At 34.8% G+C, this 7,948-nt stretch overlaps 1 protein-coding gene across 1 annotated transcript in view; it reads right to left on the bottom strand.

The window, feature by feature from the left end:
* Positions 1-7,948, bottom strand: part of LOC118203414 (uncharacterized) — a 183,529-nt gene that overhangs the window by 5,084 nt on the left and 170,497 nt on the right. The gene's annotated exons all lie outside the window — the stretch shown is intronic.

The raw sequence follows: 7,948 nt of genomic DNA, 5'->3' as shown, positions 1-7,948 counted from the left end.
CTGAAGAAGAAGAATATACTATATTTGATCATGCTTATTTAATTTCCTAAAAAAATGAGAAAAAAATCTTAGCAGGACTGTCAAGAAATTTGTGAAATAATTAAAAAATACTTTTATAAATAGAACTAATTACACATACAACCATGGGATAAAAAATGACGTATTTTTAAAAGATTTATTATAAGTATACAGTAACAGCCACATTTAGCAACATTCAATTAGCCAGAAAGCTCGAGCAACCAGAATATTTTAATACTTTAGATTATTTTTTTTTAAACAAAATTAAGCAAATAAGAGACTTGTAAAACCATCTTAAAGCATGTATAGAACTACAACTTGAACTGTTGCTAAACAATATGATGTAACACTAGTAATGGATACCAATGATGTTGCAATATAACATTAATTAATATACATTAATTTCGACTTAATCTAATTTTAACCCAACTAATTCTCAATTTAGTATTTATGGAGAAGGTATGAGTTACTACTGTTTATTTGTTTTCCTCTTGCATTTTGAAAAAATTATAAAAATTTTTACTTTCACCAACTATTATGTTATGTTATGTAGAAGTGAGGGGGCCACCTAATATTTACCCAAAGTAAGCAGGTATTAGCTCCACACACTAACTAGAAAACTAACAACATTCTGGCATCATTCCTCGAGTCGTGATGGAAATTGTGACTCCAGTGAGAGTTACAAGTACTGCCATCGGCGGCGGCATCAACAATACTCCTAAACTTTCAGCATTAAATTAGCTCAAGTAAAAGGGATTAAATTACATTATATACATTACGATATACATAGTTCTGCAAGTTCAAATTTTTAAGATGTTATCTAGTGTATAGTGGGTACAGGCAACATGTTTCAGGACATTATATATTGCATTAAAAACAGGCATGATGTTCCCACGTTACAAATCATTTTTGTAAACATGATCCGTTGACTATCAGAATTAATTAAGAACTATAAAATTGTTTACAAAGCTTACATTTAAGTACTGTTGTAAAGTTGTGCTGAAACTTTAACAGCTCAATTTTGACGATTCATTATTTGCTGTAACGTACGTTTTTATATTAATTGATTTTCAGAAATTATATTATTCTCTAGCAGTACATTGTTATTTGCATGTAAAAATTGATCATGACAATTTATAAAATTGTGGAGGCTAGAAGCAACTTATTTCTAGTGTATAGAAGTCATGCCTACAATCATGACTTGTTAACATCATTTTTTTTTTTACAAACAGCTGTCAAAATTTGAGAAGAATATAAAATAATAAAAAAGAAATAAGTCTGAAAACAAAAGAAAAAAAAGAGCTTCATCTGCATATTTATGCGTACTACATAATTTTAGATGCATCTGCATGCATATGTTGATGCATTGCCAACTCATTTTTGTCAGTTCACTGTGTGCAAGTACATGTGTTTTTACGATAATTAATTTACATGAGTTACATTCTATGATACTTTACCAACTCAATGCTGGCTATTTATTATATGTGTTCACTTATCAGGTAATTGGTGACTTTATGTTACATAGAAATATAGGGGTCATCTATTATTTACCTGAAGTAAACAGACAGGAGCCCCTTACCCTACTTGTGAGTGTCCTATTTTGTGCTTCATATGGTTTGCAATGCTTATTTCTTTCTATAAAGGTACACCCGCGTACATTAGATCTGCATTTAATTTCTTTATTTTGCTATTGCTGGAGGTTTAATTGCACTACATAGCTCTTGACTTCTAGCTGCCAAAAAGTCAATAACCTTTGTAATTTTATTCCTCAAGTGCTTATTCTTGACTGCGTATCTTAGAAATGGGAATAAATCCTCTTCTGAATTTGGCTTCTTTAGATGAGGGGAATCTGTAAACGGGCAGGAAAATAGATAATGCTCGGGGTGACCCTTTTCACCACATGCACAGGAGTCTGATGAAGAGAGATTTCTTGCATAGAGATACGTGGGAAAGGGACCGTGCCCGTGATAAACCACGTGATATGTCTGAAGAGATGGATTGGAGGAGAGTCAACTTTGGGGAACAGGTTGTAAACTCTTCTACCTGTATTTGCAGCACCCCACCATTGTTGCCATAAGTCTTTAGTTGTGATCTGAAGTTTTAGTTTGAGATGAGAAGCTGGCCAGGAGATGCTTATTTTCTTGGCATTGATTCCTTGTGCTGCCTCCTTCGCTAATATGTCAGCCTCTTTGTTTCCCTTATGACCAACATGGGCCTTGATCCAGATTATAAAGAAATGTTGGCCTTGGGCATTGGAGGACTTTCTAAGAATTTCCTGAGCTAATGGTGATCTATTATTTGGGTTTGCGAGTGCATGCATTGTCAAGAGACAGTCTGTATAGATGTATGTCCTTGGAAAATGTGTCCCCAACTATTAACATATAGCAGAGCATTTTCAAAATTTTGGCATTAAGAACAGTGTTTAACTTAAAATGACATGACTTGTATTTGAAAACAGAGTGGCGATGCAATTTCAAAAATTATGTCAAGCGATTTTTTTTAATCTTTATATCTGTAACTTGTAACCTTTTGATTAGATAAATTCAACAAAAATATCCATTTCGACTGCTATCGAAGGCAATTTAACGATGTTTTTGCGTGACATTTGTACATAAGGACAAAATAAAAGACTCGTTCCTCCCCCCCAAAAAAATTCTAAAACTGATTTCAAATGAATTTCGAAGAGAATATTTCGCGGCATCTGTGTATGTATGTATCTCACATAACTCAAAAACAAGTAGCATTAGAACGTTGAAATTTTGTATATAGGACTGCTATAACATGTAGATGTGCACCTCCTATTTTGGCTGCAATCGGCTGCACCAAAAGTGTATGAATGTATGTGTAAATATACATATATCCACTATGTTACATTTTTTGCTTTAAAATAGATTGAATTAGGTTGTTCTTACGTTCCGGTTAAGGTTTTCATGCTATTAGTTAATCTGCATGCGATAGTTGTAGAATTATCAACAATTTGAAAGTTGTTTAAGTGAAACTAGGCCTATTTAGAGCAGCCATATTTGTTTACATTTGAAACTTAACAGAACAGTGAATTAAGTCAGTTTCTGCCGGAGCCAGACCAAAAGTAAACGTTCAATTTTGTGCACCGAAAAATGTGCTTTCTTGCCCGCTGGCCGAATTGTTTGTTCTTGCGCAGAAACTCTTAATTTTAATTGTAAAAAATAATTAACTGTTAATTATGTTTGGTATATAAGCGTAGGATTCCTCACGAGTGACCGAATGGTCAAGACTGTTGAATGTTGGTAGTTCGACCTGGGTTCGAAATTAGGCGAGTGGGCTAACTATATGGTATGGTTGATTTTCGTCGTTTTCCCCATGTGCAACATGAATACGAACCAATTTCTTTTAAACAGTTCTCAACAAAGGCATTGCTTCCCTTAGGCAGATAGGCATCTGCACATTAGCATATTCGGATGACCTAACTTAAAAAATTATATCTAAAGTCCATTTCTACATCTACTTTATTTCTGTGTTTAATAAAGAAGAAACTTGTTTGCAGTAATGCGTACAGAGCAAAACACTACAGAATTAAAACTAATTCTGATCATTTTCTCATAATTTCACTTTTATATTTAACCACAATTGATCTAGGATATTCTCATAAAATTTCAACATTAATGTTGTGCTGTCGTAAGTTAACTCAACTTCTGATATTGGTTGGAAAGAAATCTGTGTGCTGCAGCATCAGTGATTCTCAATAAAATGAAAACTAATCCAACTGTTCTTTGGAACAAAGAAACGTTCTCTCAATCAATGTTGAAGAAATTTAATAAAAAGCGAGAAATAAGTCATTGATCTTATTTTTGATGGTTATTGATCAGCTCTGCAGCCTGACTTTAAATCAAATTTTCTTTTGTTTGTACAATGAATGTTTCTTGGAAGGTAGATTGTTATCACAAAATAATTCAAATAGTTATAAGTAAGATATTTTGAAATTATATTGCCTTTTTGCAGTAATTATGTACACAAAGTAGCTTTATGTACTTCAATTATTTAGCAATGTAAATAATAAATTTCGGTACTATTCCGTTTTGAGGACAAAAAAAAAAAAAAAAAAAAAAAAAAAAAAAAAAAAAAAAACACGCCAAAATCGTCATTGATGATAGTGCTGCCAAAAATAATTGCGGCAACCCTACGCAAGAAAGGAAGTATAATAGTAAATAACTATTTGAGATTATTTTAATTTAGATGAAAGGTTAATTTCATATAATACATTTTTATTATTATAATTTATATAAAAAGGGCTAAATATAACTGAATGAAAGCGTAAGAGTAAATAAATATTTCAGATCATTATTATAATTTATATAGAAAAGGCTAAACATAACTGAATAGATTCCTGCATCGCTATTTCGCTACAGAGTTATCGCTAAAGCATATTTTCATCTCGTTGGTTGTTCAACGAGATGAAATAATGAATTTCTATAATGAATGATGCCTTTTCTTTGAAAAAACTTTATTGCAGACCTTTCGTCGTGGGCAATTCCCAAATTGTTACAAAAAAGGATTTCAAAATAAAACTAGTATTTCAATGGCGTCTTAAGAAATATAGAACTATCTAAACTTACGCTTATATTGCATAATGAAGTGAATTTACAACAATTTTGTGCCTTTAGTTGCCCATCAGAAATGAAAGTATATGTATGTAATTAAATTCGATGGTTTAAAATACATCCATTTGCAATTATTCATATTGGAAATACAGTTGTACCCTAAATTTGCATATTTTTAAAAGTACATAATATGGTGGTGTTATAAGTCAAATATCTGGGTTACAGTCAAACCGTCACTAAGAATTTCTAGCTGTTACAACAGGTAGAAATAGATTCCGATTGCCAGTTCATAATTAATGCTCAAGTACCATGTAAGGAATATTCTACACATTCAGTTGCCGTGTGAAGTTTATTGCTGAACACATGGCACGTTATGGCGTCAGATGCACTTTTCAGCTAAGCAAACTATTTTATTGTGGACTCATGTCACTTGTCTGACAGCAATATCAGAATAATCCCACGAAATTCATTGTGGCAAGGAGTGCAAGATTACGCTTGTTGCCAAGAGTTCGCTCAGTTCCGTCTCCAATTTTGATGGAGAGCCTCCACCCCTCCAAGGGAAGTGTCTCCACCTCTCTTTCCCTACCACCAGCATCTCGAGAGGATTATACGAGGGCTATCCAGAAAGTAGATTACGTTTTGGAATAAAAAAATAAACAAAGTATAGGAAACAAATTTTATTATATACAGATGAAAGCCACACTCAAATACTACTTTTCTACATAGTCACCATACAAATTAAGGCATTTATCGTAGCGATGTACGAGCTTGGAAATTCCTTCGTCGAAAAATTCGGCCGCCTGCGCCTTCAACCACTTCGTTACCTCTTCTTGCAGCTGTGCGTCGTCATCAAAACGCTGCATAGCCAGCCACTTCTTCATTGCTGGGAATAGGTGGAAGTCGCTCGGTGCCAGGTCGGGACTGTACGGCGGATGAGGAAACAACTCCCACTTAAAAGATTCAAGAACTTTACGAGTGACATTTGCCGTGTGGGGCCGGGCGTTGTCGTGAATCAACAAGATCTTAGAGCTCAACATTCCTTTGCGCTTGTTTTGAATTGCTCTTCTGAGTTTTTGGAGAGTTTGGCAATACCTTTGAGAGTTTATTGTAGTGCCTCTTTCCAGGAAGTCCACCAAAATTACACCTTTTCTGTCCCAAAAAACAGTCGCCATCATCTTCCTTGCCGACATTGTTTGCATGCATTTCTTGGGTTTTTGGGGAGAACTTGTGTGCCCCCACTGCATTGATTGCAATTTCGTTTCACAGTTCACATGTTTCACCCATGTTTCGTCACCAGTAACGATGCGATCGAGTAAAGAGTCACCATCCTTATGGTAAGCGTCCAAAAAGTTCAACGCTGCAGCCATTCGCTGATTTTTGTGGTCCTCTGTCAAGATTTTTGGAATCCATCTTGCACAAAACTTGTGGTAACCAAGCTTTTCGCTGATGATTTCGTGCAACAAACTTCGCGAAATTTGTGGAAAACTCAAAGAAAGTTCCGTTATTGTGAAATTTCGATTTTCACGGACTTTAGCATCGACTTTTTCGAGAAGTTCGGCGGTCACTATGCTGGGTCTCCCACTTCGATCTTCGTCGTGAACATTGGTTCGGCCATTTTGAAATCTTATGACCCACTGAGGCACTCCACCTTCAGTGATAATGTTGTCCCCATACACTTCACGAAGCTGCCGATAGATTTCTATCGGTTTACAGTTTTTTGCAGTCAGAAACCTTATTACTGAGCGCACCTCGCAGCTCGCGGGATTTTCAATTAACGCAGACATTTCAAACCGTCACAGTATCTGAACGGAGCACAGCACGAACCTCTCATTAGCACGGCTAGATGCAGACTGAGCTGCGCAACGCTCTGACCCCAAGATGGCCGCGCTAGCCCCGCCCCTAGCGGACACAGACGGAAACGTAATCTACTTCCTGGATGGCCCTCGTATGTAGAGTGTACCCATGCTGTCTCCGGGATTCGAATACTGCTTCTTTGGTACCGCAGTAGGTTCCCCTAACCACTATACCGTCTGGGTGGTAAGCAAACTATTTTTTTAATGTACAAATGCCTCCGTTTTTGTGCTAAGTCATATAACTCGACTTTGGTGAATGGCTTTTACTTGCCAATGAAATAAAATTTCTATATTTTTAAGATTCGTACATACTTCATCTATATTTCGTTATACACATTTTCAATTAGTCGTTATTAAGAGAGATACATAAAGAAGTCTTCTGCAGCAAGAACAGGTAGTACAGTGGATGGATGATCGATAGCTACAGATCTTCTACAGGCCTTAAACTATTCCACTACGAAGGACAAATGTAGCAAGGCGAACCTTATCATGGAGAAAGAACTAAGAGCCCGCTTCGGCATTTTCTGAATGTACACACCACATCCTTTGCAGATCATCCTTGGAAATGTTAGCATTTATTGCTGCACTTTCTGGATAATATCTTTTCCAATTTTTCGTTTTTATTACTACCAGGAGCTATAGGAGTAATACTTTGAGCAGCGTCTTGAATGGAATGGATGGGAATCCATCCAAATTTTAAAAAAGAATAAAAGTGTATCGATAAGAAAATATGTAAATAAAAATATAAAAAATATATAAATAAATAAATAAAAAAATCTGAAAGCTTTCAGATTTTAAATTACATCCAAAAATTTAAATTAAATTTTATTTAAAATATTTTTTTTAAATCCAAAAATTTTATTTTAAATTACGTCCAGGGGCGTATTTTTAACATTTTGTCTGTTACCTTTATTAAATATCACATTCTTCGCACTTAAATCATAAAATTCAGTTCAAGAGCAATATCGCAAAATAGTTTTAAATTGAGCATATCTTTAGAATTTCCGATACAGAGTCTCGCGCGCTGGAGATAAAAATGTTTTTTCTGTACAACGTTGCCATTGTTCGCTTTGAAATCCTTGAGTTTGTTAATCAAACATTCATTAAAGTTTATAAAATATGAAATCGATAATAAAAGAAATTTCAAATTTGGGCTTCCACATGCCCATATTCGCAGTAGGATTACGTCATTCAAAATTCGATGCCTCTATGTACCGTTGCATTATCACAATGCGAGAAATACACATATATTTATGCAGATTTTTCATTATTTCATTTTTTCAAATATAATGCAGGAATATAACATTTGGTGACAACAGTTTGAAAAGTGAAACGGACATTTATTATAGGACGGACATTATAGTGAACCAACGCAAAATCGCAAAACGAAAACAATAGTCCTTTAGGGACAAAGCCTCTTTGCACTAAAAATGTCTAGAAGGATTAAAACCGTTTTTTGTTTCTTTTTCTCTTAATCCTTCTCTCCGATAATTTTCGTTA

Source organism: Stegodyphus dumicola, chromosome 3, assembly GCF_044657685.1.
Source record: "Stegodyphus dumicola isolate Sdum_Otavi_A_Nest chromosome 3, ASM4465768v1".
Lineage (NCBI taxonomy): Eukaryota > Metazoa > Arthropoda > Arachnida > Araneae > Eresidae > Stegodyphus > Stegodyphus dumicola.
Note: the sequence above shows the minus strand (reverse complement) of the source record. Positions and strands in the feature narration are given on the sequence as shown.